The following is a 16990-nucleotide window of genomic DNA, read 5'->3' on the forward strand; positions in this document are numbered from 1 at the left end:
AGATGAGGCACAAGGTCAGCATCCTAAATAACTAGTCAAGAAAAATGCCACTATATACCTTTTAGTTCCAAGTTACCGATACAAAATTTAATGTTAGCTATTATGTTGATTATTTTAATGAACCTTTTTATTGTATTATTTATGTCTCGCACAGTAATCCTATAAAATACTGGGGTTTTGTCATGATACTTTCATCCTTGCACATCTGTACTTTGGTCACACTCATTCTCTGTTACCACCCCCCCTCCCTGGTACTTCCCCTTCTGTGTTCATGTCATTTTTAAAAATTTTTTACAGCTACATAAAAATAATTCCAAGGATAAAGTGTACTTATATTTTATTTTTCTGCTTGACTTTAGATTAGATACCTTGTTGGTATTTAAATTTTTTTTCAATTATTTTCTGTTTTAATGGAGTCCAATAAAGATATAATGGCTTCAAGTACAGACTAAACATACATTTTCTCTTGGTAAGTAGATGATTTGGAGAAGTCCTTTTGTTTGTTTGTTTTGTTTTGTTTTTGAGTCTTATAACTCAGGCTGGCCTTGAGCTCCTGCCTCCTCACCCCTGGTGGCCACCATGCCTGGTCAGCCCTTTTCCTTTTCTCTTTCTTTGCTTGTTTACTTTCCTTTTCCTGTTGCATCACGAAGTCTTTCAGAAGTGGGTCCCAGAGTGAAGGAAATACTCATGGGGTTTATTCCTTCAGTGACAAAATACTGACTTCATATTTGCTTCTTTTTCTTTCCTTCAACAACAACTCATACTCTAATAGAACGGGGTGAGATATTTTAACATCAAATGAATGTCAGGGCCATCTTTTATTTGTGTTGTTGCCAAATATTAGTTCAAATGGAGAGAGAAGAAGTCCTGTGGCTTCTCTTCAAGTTAGCTTTATATGCTTTTGAAGTGGAAGACAGACCTTGCTAGGCAGTAGTTCCAAGTTTTACTGTTTGCTGAGGGCAGAGAAAATGGAAGAGTACAAAGTTTTACTTTTATGCATGCCTTTCATATGTTAATTATTTTCTCAAAATTATTAGCATGATAGGAGAAAATTTTGCTTCTGATGTTCATCTAGAGTTTATAGTGATCTATACTGATTTGTGACACACAAAAATACCATCTTAAAAAACTTTGTGAGGAATATTGAAACTTGAATCAATCTTTCTTGTCTGTGGGAAATTTTAAATTGATTATTCAGTTCATGCTAGATGTTTGTTTTACGTAAATGGCTGAGAAAATTGTTTGAAAAACCAAACTCCTCAAAAGATGAGATGGTGAGGAGTGAAAGAAGCTGTGTTCAGGAGATGTGTGTGAATAGTTTTGTCAGAAGTAAGCATCCTGAGGTTTGAACTGATGACAAGTGCTAATGCCCAGTCTTGACTAAGTCAAACAGTACTCAAGTAAAGCTGAATAGCATAGCTTGATCTAATTGCTATATTTGGTGTCTTCTTAAGATGCTATTTCTAAATATTCCCTCTGTTTACTAATTTTTGACTTACAAATCAAATGCCATTTATGACTCCTTAGTTTCTTCCTCTTAATTCCTAGAGCTGTCTTTTGAGAAATGTACAGTGCTCTCCAGAATGTTCACAACCAACCGAAGAGAACTCAATGGTGGTAGTCATTTCCAGCAGCAAGATTTTGTAGATTGTCTTTTGACTCTTCCTGTTGTGTTGAGCTGCGATGATACATAAGTTCTGCTATAATTCATATATTGTGTCCTAAAAATTGCTGTTCTGGGGAAAATTACGCAATAAAAAAATACCTTCAGGTTTATGGGGAAATTAGACTAGAAACACAACATTCAAAACTTCAGCAATGAATAAATATGGGAGCTTGATAAAGCCAGCACAGTGTCACACATGTTAAATGGCTCACTTGGAAATATGTGAACACAACAATAAATACAGCACTTTACCTCGGGGAGGAGCAGAAGTGTGCTGTGGACGTGGGCATAGCAAGGCTTACAGCTCTGGCTTATGTGAAGCTGTGGGAGAAGTCAGCTGAAATAAGAGAAGTGACCCAGCTCTGGGTGAGTGTGACTGAGCACTCCTGGAACTGCAGTTGCTCCTGAGGGTTTAACGTGGTTTGCATGTGTGTTTTGTTTATTCCAATGATGACTGCAGTTTCCCACATTTCACCTTGTTTTCCTGGATGAAGTCATGCATAAGCAAATGCAAATTTGCATTTTGTTCATACTATCCCTCCATAGGTCTTTTTCCTGGAGCAAACTTGCATTTTTAAGCAATTACAATATCAAGACTCTAAAGGTCATGTAGGGCCAGAAGGAGTGGCTCATTACCACTTTTTTTCTATTTTAAGAAAATATCTTTTATCTGTTTAAGTAATGGGTAAGAGTTAACAGATAACATCTAGGATCCAAAATGTTCTTTCCTCTTAGCAGATAAGAAATGCTCCAGTTAAAACATCTGCAGCTGGGTGGTGGTGGTGGCGGCAGCGGCATATGTCTTTATATAATCTTGAAGAGATAGTAACTTCCAGTACTAACTACTCATTCAAAAAAGGGTGGAACAGAAGAAAATTGAAAAATTAGAATTTATTTTGCTTACTTAAGGCCCTTAAGCTGTTATTTTAATTTTGTAACTGTTCTTCATTTGGTTGACTAGAACGAGCACAGGGTTTTCATGATTTCATTAACTGCTTTAAGAATTTTTATTTCATAGTTGCGTATCTGCCTGTAGACCAGGCAGTTTGAATCCATGTAATTACAAGCTCATTTTGGTATTAGTAGAACTTTAGTACTGAGTGAATTCTACCCAAGATCTGTTACATAATATACTCTCAAGTCTTACAAAAGTCCCTGAATAAGGCAGGTGTTCCTCAAGCTCATTTTAAGTGCATTTAGGATGTTTAAGAATGATGCTGCTGTGGTTTGAGTGTGAAACAGTTAACACACAAGCTCATACGTTTGCATAAATGGTCCTCTCTAGTGGCTGTTTTGGGAACTTGGAGTACTTTCAGAGGTCAAGTCAGTTGGAGGATTGGGGTTCTGGGGATTGGCACTCAGGGCTACAGCCCTGCCCTTAGTTCTGCTTGCTTCTCTCCTCTACTCCTTGATTGGTGTCATGTAACAAGCAGCTTCCCAGTGCTCCTGGGCCACTGTGCCACCTACCAGCAGTTCTTCCCCACCACGAGGGACAGTGTCCTCTCACACTGTGAAAATCTTTCCCACTTAAGTTGTTTCTTGTCAGGAATTTATTCACAGTAGGAAGGCAAATTACCAAATAGAAGTACTGAATTTACAGATGAGGACATCAGGCTGCAGGCTGCAGTCTGTACTGCTTAATCCAGGCTTTAAGTGGAGTGTAGCATTGTTTCAATGGTGTTGGGAATGTGTACGCCATAAATGTTTTATGAAAAGACACATTTCTAGTGCAAACTGGCATGCAAACAGCCCATCTCCCAGTGCTGATCAACAGTTCGATGATGCCCCTGTCTCCACTATTGAATAGTAGGTGTAATCTAGGCTAGCCTGCTGTCTCCTTTGCATCCCAGAGATCAATCTACCTGTGTTCTTTTTGCAGCTTCAGATCGCACTTTCTCATTACTTGACCCATTTGATGATTGTGAATGATCTCTCAGCTTCTTTTCTCAGAGCCACCAGTCTTAGGTGACTTCCTGGGAGTACCAAGGTTGAACCAAAGAAGCCTACACAGCTAATATCTAGGTTTGAGTCCCTGCACACATGAGCTGAAATTTGATGTTTGTCTGAGTATATCTTGTTTTGCTTTATCATGCTCTCCAGAAGCTTGATTTCCTGTAAACAACATACTTACATTTTTAAATGTAGCTGAAAGACCTCTCTATATAATGTTTATACATTCATGTGATGGACCTCTGTTAGCTTACTTTGCTATTGTTAACAGTGGTTTGATCCATTTCACCCCAGTCAGAATGACTATCAAAACAAAACAATATTAAGTGTTAATGGTGTGGTGGGACAGAAGGAGCCTTTATACATTTCTCGTTGGGGTGTAAATTGATCTAGTCACTATGGAAATCAGTATGGAGATTCCTCAATAAATTAAAAATCGTAATACCATTTGATGCAACTCTTCCACTACTGGGTATATGCCCAGAAGAACCAAGTCAGCACACAATTGATATATCTGTGCATCCATGTTTATAATAGAGCTGCTCAGGATAGTTTTTGCAATCAGTCTGTGGCCTGGAAGCACCATGGCAAGCCTGCTCCAACCTCTACTTTTATTTTAACTCAGAATTGGGAAAAATACAGATACACAAAACAAATGAAAAATTTGCCAGAAAAACGTGCCTGTTTTTTTTGGCATGAAGAGTTTAAAAAGAAAATAAGATGATAAATCTCCTTTTCTGCTTCCTTCTTACACTGCCTGCCTTTAAGAGAGAAAATAGAGCTGTCTTACAAAAGAATACTAGAAAAAAAACCTCACAGCTCAAGACAAGTTCTTGTCCTTAGAGCTTATCCCTGGGTATGGCTAGTCCATAGATTTGAAGTGATGTCACCTCTCAACTTTAAAGGACATAAAATTTCCCTTTGTTGCTCAAACTGTATCAAGGACAGATGAACTGTAGTAAAAAGATAGGCACTTTGGGGCCCAATGATAGAACATGTGCCTGGCACATTTGAGGCCCTGCGTTCCATCTCTAGTATTGCCACCACAGAAGACAGGCAACTTGAAACATGTTGAAAGTTGAGTTAGATCCAGCCTGACATATTTGGCCTGGAGAAAATTAATTTTATGACTAGGTGATTTTTTTTTCTGAGGTTTGGTATTTTTTTAAGATTTATTAAGTGTGTGGGTATATATACACACGAGTAGAGAAACCCATGGAAACCAGAAGCTTTGAATATCCCTGAATCTGGAGTTTAAAGCGAGTGCAAGCATCTTGACCTGGGCAGTGGGAATTAAATCAGGTCCTCTACCTGTAGAGGCATCTCTCCAGCCTCTGGTGTTTGGTTTCTTGAAAACTCACACCTAACACCATTGTCTACATTTCCTACATCTAGCCATTGAGCCCTCTGGGAACTCCTCACCTAATCAATGGCTAGGGACAATCAGCACCAACATTATCTAAAGTGGGAAGATAGATTTTATTTAGAAATTACTACAGTAGGGGCTGGAGAGATGGCTCAGAGGTTAAGAGCACCGACTGCTCCTCCAGAGGTCCTGAGTTCAATTCCTAGCACCCATATAGTGGCTCACAACCATCTATAATGAAATCTGGCACCCTCTTCTGTATACATAATAAATAAATAAATCTTAGAAAGAAAAGAAAGAAAGAAAAAGAAAGGAAGAAAGAAAGAAAGAAAAAGAAAGAAAGAAAGAAAGAAAGAAAGAAAGAAAGAAAAAGAAAGAATCACTACACTCGATGCAGACCTGGTCTGTGGGATATAGCAGATGGGTGGGAAGGGAGGGGAAGTAGTGAGTGGATGAGAAATCACCTAGAGGAGACTAATATTAAAGATACGAAGTGCAAGGTGGTGGTGGCACACGCCTTTAATCCTAGCACTCAAGAGGCAGAGGCAGGCAGATCTCTGTGAGTTCGAGGCCAGCCTGGGCTACCAAGTGAGCTCCAGGAAAGGCGCAAAGCTACGCAGAGAAACCCTGTCTCGAAAAACCAAAAAAAAAAAAAAAAAAAAAAAAAAAAAAAAAAAAAAAAAAAAAAAAAAAAAAAAAAAAAAAAAAAAAAAAAAAAAGAAAAAATATAAACTAATGGGTTTAACTTGAATTTCTAATTGAAAAATTAATATAGGCCATTTGCTGTTTTGGTGGGACTTTATTTCACTGTTGTCACTATGTCACAGAAACTAGTATTGGGGTGGTGTGTGCTCTTTATATTTTCTGTCATGGCTACTAGAAAATTGAGTCATGTGACTCATGTTCTGGTTTGGGGGTTTTATTTGCTTTTTTGTTTGTTATTTTCATGCTGGGGAAGGAACTCTGAGCCTTTTGTAGGGAAGGACCTTTTATAAGGGCTTTGCATGGATTGGTGTACTCATGGGAAAAGTTGACAAAACCTAAAAGGAAAGACAGAATTTGTTAGGAGGTGGTCCTCCACAGGAGGTGGTCCTCCACAGGAAGTGGTCCTCCCTAGGAGGTGGTTCTCCACAGGAGGTGATCCTCCATAAGTAGTCCTCCATAGGAGGTGGTCTTCCATAGGAGGTAGTTCTCCATGGGAGGTAGTTCTCCACAGGAGGTGGTCCTCCACAGGAGGTGGTCCTCCATAGGTGGTCCTCCACAGGAGGTGGTCCTCCATAGGAGGTGGTCTTCCATAGGAGGTGATCCTCCACAGGAGGTGGTCCTCCACAGGAGGTGGTCCTCCACAGGAGGTGGTCCTCCATAGGAGGTGGTCCTCCACAGGAGGTGGTCCTCCACAGGAGGTAGTCCTCCATAGGTGGTTCTCCATAGTTCTTTTGTGTGTCTGAACATCTTACAGGCAGAGGCACTGACTTAAGGAACAAAGAGCAAACTCTCATGCAGCCTTGGTAGATGTGGTTGTGTTTCCACAAAGAGCCAGAGGCAGGCAGGTTTACCTACATACAAAGACTGGGATCTCTAAGTTTGGGTCCCTCTCTTGTTCTGCAGCTCATTGCATGCACATGTGCTGCCTGGCCATCCTACTTCTCTGTGCCCAGAAGATGCCAATATTCTGGCTACTGCCAATGCTGTGAGTAAATGGTCTTGTGTCTTCAAGCTGCGTCTTCATCGTCCATCACTGTTTGAAGAACTAAGCTTTCATTTGCAAGTAAAGTCTCAGACCTTTTGAAGGTCTTAGCAGTGTGCTGGGTAATTATAATAAAGTCAAGAAATTGTTCATTACTCAACAAAAGTTAACACCCTCACGACTAGGCTTTTTCCAGAATAGATTTGGATGCCTGTGGACTTTGCATTATTGGGAGGAAGGTTTCTGTTTTGTTGCCTGATATTGCTTTATCTATTTCTAACTGTGCTGTGTCAGTGAGCAGATCCTCCCAGGAGTGAGGCTTTCCTGGATGATTGCGGCTTTCACTGTGTTTTCCTGTGTCCACCTTTGTTCTTCACAGTGCTTTATGTACTTACGCTTTCTGGGCCTCCATTTGAGCACCTGCAAAATAATAGGATTTATCCCTTAATGTCCAGGTACATTACCTCCAAGTGACAGGGAAGACACACAGGGCTGATCTCCAGTCACCATATGTCTATACACAGGTGAGCACATCTGCACACATGAATGCATCACACACAGAGACAAACATTTTTTATTCAACCCAGTCCCTTCTCTTTTAATTTGAGCTTTCAAGAATACTAATGGAATCTTCTTCCTCTACTATACCAAGAACAATTTTTTCCTTCCTTCCTTCCTTCCTTCCTTCCTTCCTTCCTTCCTTCCTTCCTTCCTTCCTTCCTTCCTTCCTTTTTCTTCCTTCCTTTCTTTCTCTTATAGAATTCACCTATAGAACAGATTAATTTTTTTTTTTTTACAGAATGTGTCTATTAATATGTTGAGTGAATGGCAATTACACTTCTCAATGTGCCAGCAAGGCTGAATTTCCAGAACGCTCTCTTGCAGTCAGTGCCCTGGAAGAAACAGAAATGTACTCAGGGTGTTCGTGTGAACACTCTTTCAGGAAAGAACTAATTAGGACTAAGGGAACAGGCTGGGGAGATGGCTCAGCAGACAAACTAACTGCTGTGCAAGCATGAGGCCTAGAGTCTGGATTCCTAGCACCCGTGTAAAAGCTGGGCATGGCTGCACGCACTTGTAACCCCAGTACTGGGCAGGCAGAGACAAGTGGATCTTGGGGACTTGCAGCAAGCCCAGCCTGAGCTCCACATTCAGTGAGTGACTCCTGTCTCAAAAATAAGGTGGATAGCCATAGAGATAGACACCTGGTGCCTCCCTTGGACCTCCAAAGGCATACACAAGAGTGAACACATCTGCATACCGTGCAGACACATGCAGGCTGAAGGAGCACACAGAGGAAGGACAGGGAGGCACCCTCAACTCACCACACCTAGGCCGACTGATATCGGCAGGTTTGTAGAACTCCAGGAGAGCTGGACTTGAAGAGAGACAGACAGAATTGTATCAGGTGCCTCTGGCAGGACAGACATATAAGGAGAATAAACACCTCAATACATCTTTCTGCCCTCTGACCTCCTGCCACCCTTCTCATTGGCTGAGCCCAGCTGCCACACAGAATGATAGAGCATTCCAGGAGGAAGGAAGCAGCTGGTGATGAAGGAGCATGTTAGAGCCATGGTTTGATGGGAGCATGCAATGCCATTGAATGCAATTTGATCTGACACCTGCAAACATTTTAAGCTTTCCCTCTGGTATGTATATTATCATGCGTATATTGTGAAAAGCCAAAGCATGTTTGCAGGTATTTTCCAGTGAATTACATAATATGTGCATTGCTAGAATTTATTAAAATGCTGACTTTAAACTATCAGTAGGTGGTGCTGCTGAGATTTAAATGGAAAGAATGTAAAATAGGCATTAAGCTGAGAACTACCTATACAGGCTGCAGGAAAGAACTTCATTCACAGGTCATTTCGGATCCACTGTTGCAAGGTGTGACATTTCAAAAGCATTGGCTTTCGAAATTGTGATTTACTTAATCCATAGAATATTCTAGATTCATCCAACAATCAGAAGAATAGTGACTTAGATATGTCTCTGCAGAATCAGAAGGGTCATGTTATTGAACATTGGTAGTTTTCTGACATGCTGCAATGTGGGTATCTCTTGTTTTATGTCTTACTTGGAGACATGTAATCAATGAAGCATAATGTATATGAAGATTTTTCTTTTCTTTTTCTTTTTTTTTTAAAGATTTATTTATTTATTATGTATACAGTGTTCTGTCTGTGTGCCAGATCTCATTACAGATGGTTGTGAGCCACCATGTGGTTGCTGGGAATTGAACTCAGGACCTCTGGAAGAGCAGCCAGTGCTCTTAACCGCTGAGCCATCTCTCCAGCCCCGAAGATTTTTCTTTTAAACTTTGCTTTGAGTCTCCTGGAGAAGAGAATTACATGCGTGGAACTTAAGAGCTTTGCCTTCTGGCAGCATCACAAGTGACCCTCTGAAGTACCATTTCCTCGTCGAATTTCAAGGCAGAGAAAATACTCCACACCATCATGAATAAAAGTATGCCCATAAAAATTAGTTTTACAAAATATTGAACCTGGTAGAGATTTTCAGGATGCTGGAATTCTGATTTTTAAAACTGAATCATAGAGATGTTTGATAAAATTGTCCATGTAGTTTGCGTGAAGAATCTGATTTGATCAACCTGGAATGGGACTGGAAAACTGTATTAATGGGTATACCAGTAGTATGTAGAGGAGACTATTCTGGAAAATTCTGGACCGTTTCAGCCTCTTCTCTTTGAGCTATGTCTCCTTATCCACTCTATCTAAGGCTTAACAATCCCCTTTGAGTAAAGAAAGCCATGGATCCCCAAGAAATCCCTTAGATTCTGCCTATGTAACTTATATTATAAATCAACTAAAAACTCCAGCCTAGATTTTGAGCCTTCTTCCAATCTGCCAATGGAGCCTTGGGTTTCATTATCTTCATTCTTGACAGGGGCTATGGAGATGGACAGCTTTTACAGATTATATTCCTAAACAATGAGAGTGTGTATGTTCCTCAGAATAGGTAGTTGAATCTTTTAAGTAAATATTCAAACCAGGAGTTCATGTGGTACAGCCACTAGAAATTCCCAGGAACAAGAGATAATAAAAGAGGCTGGTGGCCTGTCAAGGTCTACCTCTTTCATCCCTGAGATATGGCCTCCAGGTTTGAGAGCAAAACTTTGAACTAGCAAGTAGCATTCTTCTACTCAGTGATGACTTACATACATGTACTCACCTCAAAAGTTGCTAAAACATTCTTTAGCATCAGCAGGTCTGGATCCTACAAGAAATTGGATTTGTTCAGTCACTCAATACCAATTTGAAATCACAAGATTAGAAATTAGTAATAAAAATGCAATAAAAAGGAATTGAGACTAACCTGGCTTAGATCAGTGGTTTTCAACCTGTGGGTCTTGACCCCTTTGGCAAACCTCTATCTCCAAAAATGTGTACATCGTGATTCATAATAGTAGCAAAATTACAATTATGAAGTAGCAACAAAAATAATTTTATGGCCAGGTGATAGTGACATATGCCTTTATTCCTAGTACTCTGTGAGTTCAAGGATCTTTGTGAGTTCAAGGCCAGCTTCGTCTATAGAGTGAATTCCAGGATGGCCAGGGCCACATAGAGAAACATTGTCTTGAAAAACCAAAATAGTAAAAATAATAATAATTTTATGGTTGGGGTCACCACAGTGTGAGGAACTGTATTAAAGGGTCACAGCATTAGGAAGGTTGAGAACCACTGGTTTAGATAGAGGCTTTGGTCATTTTATATCAACAAATTCAATGGCATTTTCTTCTAGGACTTTTGAAAGAATACACATAGAGAAGATTAAATGAAACTTATGGGAGTCATTTTGGAAGAGGCTTCCATATTAGGCTCTAGCAGACCAGATCAAACCAGAATGGAATCCTCTGTGGTAGCATCTTATAATCTAATTGTAACCATAGTAATGGGCCAGTCTAAAGCAACAACAAAAAGAGCATCAGAAGACCAAGGAAGGGCTCACAGCCAACCGGAATCAGGTTGGTGATGAGTCGGCCTTCTCTGCCTTAGCCCTGTAAGGGAAGTGAGTTAACATGATCCATCTGTCTATAATGCCCATCTCCTCTGCTTGGCTCAGTGGGGCTCTTATTCTATTCTGTTGAGTGCGATGCGGTCCTGAATCATCAATCACTAACAAAGCTGATCACATCATTGGCTCTGTTGTAAATTTCTTTTTGTAAGTGAAGAAAACATACCTATTTTCTTTTGTGAATTTTTAAAAAAGCTTTAAAAAATTTCTTAACATACCATGTAATAAGAACCATTATGGCATTTTCAGACATACATTTGGTGTACTTTGTCCATACTCACTCCCTTCCTACTGTTGGTTCCTTCTCCCTTCATATAGTTACCCATGTACATTGAACACACACACACACACACACACACACACACACACGCACGCACGCACGCACGCACTCACTCACTCACTCACTCACTCACACACTTTAAATCTTTAATCTGCATATGAAAGAAGACATGACAATATTTGTTTAGGCATCTGATTTATTTCAGTTAGTATAATGATCTCCAGTTCCATACATTTTTCCTGCAGATGACATAATTTCATTTTGTATGCCTGTTTGTTTCTGAGACAGATCTGACTCTGGAGCCCAGAGTGGCTCACTATATGGCACACACAGGCCTCCAGCTCATGACAATCTTCTAACCTCAGCCTCCCAAGTGCATGGATTCCAGATGTGAGCCATCTCACCCAGTTCTCATTCTTTATGGCAGAGTAAACCCTCATTGTGTCTGTATATACCCCATTTTCCTATCAGTTCACTTACTAATGGGTACCTAGTCTGATCCATATGGCTATTGTGAGTAGTAGTATGGTAAGTAGTAGTATGCAGGTGTCTCAGTAGGATGCTAATCAGGAATGATTCATCATGATGGTAGTTGTATTTTCAGTGCTCTGAGCAGCTTGCACACTGATGTGCACAGTTGCCAAACCACATTCCCTCTACAAGGGTTTCTTTTTCATTTGGGAAACTTTTTTTGGAGGCAGGGTCTCACTTTGCAGCCCTGGCTAGACTGGAACTTACTCTGTAGATTGGTGTCAAACTCAGAGCTCCTCCTTCTTTTGTTTTTTTGATTGCTGGGATTAAAGGCATGCACAACCACACCTGGATCTTTTGGGAAACTTAGGTCAACCTCCAGGTTGCTCAATGCCTTCTCTTCTTTTCTCCTATAATGCCTTGGGCCTTTCTTACTGTGCTCCTATGGAATTGTCTGCAGATATACCTATCTCCCCCACTGGAGGTGAAGCCTGGGATGACCAGTACAGTAGAAAGTAGAGAGAGAACTCAACTCAGTTTATTTGGGAAATCAGTTAACTCCTTCAGCAAAGACTTGCTGAGATCTTACCATCTGCAGCACCAACATCGGTTTTATTATAAAACAGAGATTAAAAACTGGTAAAAAAAACAAACAAACAAAAAACCCACTTTCCTCCAAGAAACATATTCTAGTTAGGAGGACAACTAACATAACAAATAAGTAGAATTAGCATAATGTTATTGTTAAGTTTTAAAGAAAAAAAATTGTGGCAGAGAAAGTGATAGGACATTTCAGAGGGATGTTGACCTTTAGAGAAGTAGGTGTCTTTGAGGTGGAGTCCGTTAAGAAGGTGAGGTGGCTGACTCGGATGTTTGCTGGACAGCTTTTCAAGCTGTCAAGAGAATCGCTAGGTCTGAAGCCTTTCCCTGAAGTGTTTGGAGGATGCTAAAGAGAACAGTGAAGGAGAGCAGTAGAATATTGAGTTGCAGAGAATGGGGTTGGGGGTGGGGAAAGACAGAGGGCTTGTTTGAATAAAGTGAAGAGGAAGTGATCTTTGGGGAGTGGCTCTGACTTACCTGGTTCAATGTCCACTGATATCAGTGGACCAGATTTACATAGAAAGATGAATCTATTATCTCTACAAGACTCAAGCCTTTAGGCTAAATTTTATTTATTATATATTTTTAGGGTTTTTTTAAAAGATTTTTTTCAGTCCTGAAGTATCCAGGGCCTTGTACATGCTTAACATGTGTTGAAAACCTGAGTTAGATAATTTTCTAGAGCCTTAAAAAAGGCTGATTTTTAGAGGATCAACTCTAAAACCTGACTTAAGCAAAACCAAACATGCGCCACCCAGTGGTGTTAAGGAGAACTGCTTTATAGGCAAACTGCTCGGAAGTTGTTTCAACTACATTGGTCAGATTAACTGCATGTCTTTTGAGTCTCTGGGCAGTCCAACTGAGTGCTTTCAAGATTTTTAACTTAAAAATTGGATCAATTCAGTACTAAATAGTGGGAATTTGGAAAATTTAAGCCCAAATTTATGTGTTTATTTTATGTGTTTGGGAGTGAATTCATGTTAATTGATTAGGGATATATGTACATTTCGATACATTTTGATTGTATAAATTCATTACTCTGAAGTACTAAAAGGCAAACTCAGGTCCTTGTCCTCTCTTAAAAATCAAAATTTAAGAATCACTGTAGAGAGTGATTTCTTTTTTTCTTTGCTGTTTTATTTCATGACTTCTAGCTACCCTTCTCTGCAGTGGTGTGGGGTTGTATAGTGGGATGGGAAGGCATTGTTTTAGTTTTTGCCTTGAGATCTAGGCAGTGTGAAAGGAGAGCATTTATAAAGTAAGGGCCTTCTTTGCATTTTATTGACTTCAGGAAGAGTCAGGTCTGAAAGGGCTTCCTAAACGAATATGGTATTGCTCTGGTTCTTACACAATGGCTTCAATTGTTTACTATTTGGACAGATGAAGTTATGCGTGATCACATACTAAATTTAGTGTAGTTAAACTATGAGATTGTAACAGCGGTGGAGGGTTAGGGAGCACATGGAGTCATAAGCTTATTAAGATGACTTCCAGTGATTCATTTGGTCACACCTGCTTAGGAGGCTCAGCAAGCTTTAGTAATTGTAAATCAGACCCAGGAACATGTTTCCACCTCCTCCCCGGCCTCTCTGCAGATCCAGCTTGATCCCAAGAGCAGTGTCGCTGTTAGCAGCTCCTGACTTTGTGCACTTCAACACCATGGGAGCACAGGAAACAAGCCTCGGACATGCCAGGACATTCTTGGCAGTTTGTACATTTTGTTTCACAGACCCGCCACAAACAATGAATGAGCCTTGAGATTACAAATGCTCTCGCTAACAATTTTAGAGACTTTCAGTTTTTGACTTCCTGCCTTCAGGAAGGAAATGACAGTTGGCAGTGTGGACAACAGGTGTTCCTCTGAACGGAATGGTATCTTCTGCTTACTAAAATAAAAAGCACCGCATCAACACTCCTACATGGAAGTGAATTCAAACCACACGAGTTGGTCTTTCTACCACAGATCCAGCTTCCGAAACCAAATGTGTTTTCTATCAGGAAGTTCTGACACCCAGCCAGGCAAGGGCAGGCTAAGGCACAGGCCTCTCACATCACTGTTGGACTCTTTCGAGTACAGCATTTGGGGTGTTTGGAAATGGTCCCTGCATACCTTCTGGTTGTTGAAGTGCAGTTGCATGACAGATTCATCAGGGAACTTAGGAGGGAAGGCGTCAGGACTGGAGTACCCAGCTCTCCCCTGGAGGGTAGGTGACTTTTGTAGTCCCCTTGCATCTCCCTTTGTCTTTGTCTCCCAAGTCTGGCCATGGCATTATTTCTTCCTCATGGCTTAGTGTTAGCCTAATGGTTTTCTTTTCCTTTGCCAAGTGAGCTAGTTGCTCTATCACTCGTTCAGATATTTTCCCTGCCTGCCAGTCTATTAGCTACAACTCAGGCAAATGAGACAATGAGATGTGAAGACTGATATCACTGAAGGCTGTTGTTAGAATTCCTAGCCACTCCCCCAGCTACATGACTGCACACGCGCTGTCCAGTGTCAGGCAAGATGCTTAGTCATCCCAGGGCCTTACATCCTATGTAATCTGTGCGCTGTGTGATCATGTAATTTGCTTGCAGCGTGGTCACGCAATCTATGTACATGTGTGGCATAGTTACATAAGTCCATAGGCACATGTGCGGTGCAGGGGTGGAGGGGACCTATAAAAGCAGGTTCTGCCTGTTCCTCCCCTCTCTTCCTGCAAGATCATCCCATAGGCCTATGCACACCCCTTCTGTTTCCTTCCCTTAATAAACTCTTATAGTGGGTTTTGGTGTGCCTCGTGGCTTCTCTCATATGGTAAACAGCACTGCTGTTAATAAATAACAGTTGTCCCTTGGACGAGACAAACACCAGGCAGTTCTCTCCTGGTTGCCTTTGTTAGTGCTCAGATCTGTCATGTAGTATGGTTTTGAAGGTAGACAGGTTTGGAAAATTTGGGAAAGATATTGTAGTGCCTTTGTCTGAAAAGGGCCAGAATCATTGCCTAACATCAGTTATGAAACTGGTTTCAGTTATGAAATTAGACTTTGTCTTCCCTCTCTGACCTTAGGACCCCAAAGACCCATGTGATGGAGGAAGGAGACATCGAGCATGTGTGTGGAATGAGTCGATGACAAAGGGACAGATGGATTTCTCTTGATTTCTCCTGAAATGCAGCGTAGGAAACACCACCATTCTCTTGGGATAAAAGAGCAGTTGCCATGACTGAAGGCTGTGCCTTCTGTAGCTGCTCTGTGCTTCCCTTTCTGTCTTCATTCCTTCCTTCCACGAATATGTGCTGTTCTGTGCTGGGTTCTGTGCTGAGAAATGATGACACACAGACGGGAGCAGATGTTTCCTGCTTTCAAGGAGTGTTTGTGCTTTCTGGAGATCCAGCCCGCAAACCAGGATGTAGATAGACATAACTGTGAGCGAGAGGGTCTCCCAAAGCATTTGGCACAAAGGAGGAAATGTCTCATTCTACTCGGAGAAAGTGGCTAGAGAGGGGCTGGACAGGAGAAAGTTAAGGTGAGCACGAAGGATGGAGGCCACATTTCTCAACTAGTCTGCAAGAGCAGGAGACAGCAACCCAGTTCTACTCAGGAGATGGTTTTCCATGCCTTTCTCCTGCTTGATGCTAGCTCTGTGGCTGTTGGCTTCTGTTTAGTTCTTCCATTCATGGGTTAAGTGGAAGTGAAAGTTGTTTATCTGGCTTCTGCCCAAGGAAAAGTGAAGGAAGTAAGCTGGCAAATTAAAGAAACAAAATATAGTGCAAACTTTTTATTCAATTGCAATGATTGTTTTAAAGTTATTTTTTGTTTTATGTGTATGAGTGTTTGGTTGTATGTATGCATGTGTACCACATGTATATCTTGTGTCCTTGGGGGCCAGAAGAGGGTGTCAGATCCCCTGAAACTGGAGTTAACTATGAGTCATCATGTGAGTGCTGAGAATCAAACCTGAGTTCTCTGCCAGAGCAAGTGCTCTTAACTGTTGGCCCATCTCTCCAGGCCAATGGCAATGATTTTAAAATACATTTTTCTTAGTCTAAAATTATCTTCTAACTTCTTGGTTTTATGAAATATTTAGATGATGGCAATATTAATAAAATGATTAAAGAAAAAACTTCACATATTGCTCTCCCCCATTTCCCAGGCACAACACTATTAATTTGATGGGCATCTTTCTGAATTTTAAATTCACATAACTATAATTAAAATATTTTAAAGCAAAGATGAAGTTGTGTCACTTAGAGTGTTTGTTAATTGTGGTCTCTGCAACTTGCTTCTTCCTTGTCCTCTTCAGCTCTGTCTGTAGAGCATGACCACTCTTAACAACAGTTTCCAGAGGGGAGGCCTCTCCCATTCCCCCATGCGAAGAAAGGGCTGCAGCCATAAGTAGATACTGCTTTGAGTCAAGAGGAAGAGTGATAGAGGTCCGGACTCAGCTCTGAGAATGTTCCTCTGCTTTCTACATTTTTTCCCCCAGGGTCATGTTTTTAGAATCATCAGCTTTTGCACGTCAGTTCTGAATGTTATTTATCCCTTGCACCTAAACCTTATAATCTTTTTCTTAACGTTAACAGTAAACTTAGTGTGTTTGCGTGTGTGTGTGTGTGTGTGTGCATACATGTACATGTGAACATATATGCAAGGAGCAGTGGCTCCCTTTTGTAATGGTTCCCATGAACAGTTGAGGCATTGCTAGAGTGGATGTTCTTGGTGTGTTTACTTCTTATCAGTCTATCACAGTCATTGTACTCTGTGGATCAATATCATCCTTCTACTGAGTCTTCCATTCCCTCTGCATCTGGCTTCTGCTTATTTATTCATCCATCACATAGTTACTGTCTTAGTTAATTTTTCTGTTGCTGTGAGAAAATACATTGACCGAAGTGATTTAAGGGAGAAAGGGTTTATTCTGGCTCACAAGTTGAGGATCTGGTCCAT

This window comes from Peromyscus leucopus, chromosome 5, assembly GCF_004664715.2.
Source record: "Peromyscus leucopus breed LL Stock chromosome 5, UCI_PerLeu_2.1, whole genome shotgun sequence".
Taxonomy (NCBI): domain Eukaryota; kingdom Metazoa; phylum Chordata; class Mammalia; order Rodentia; family Cricetidae; genus Peromyscus; species Peromyscus leucopus.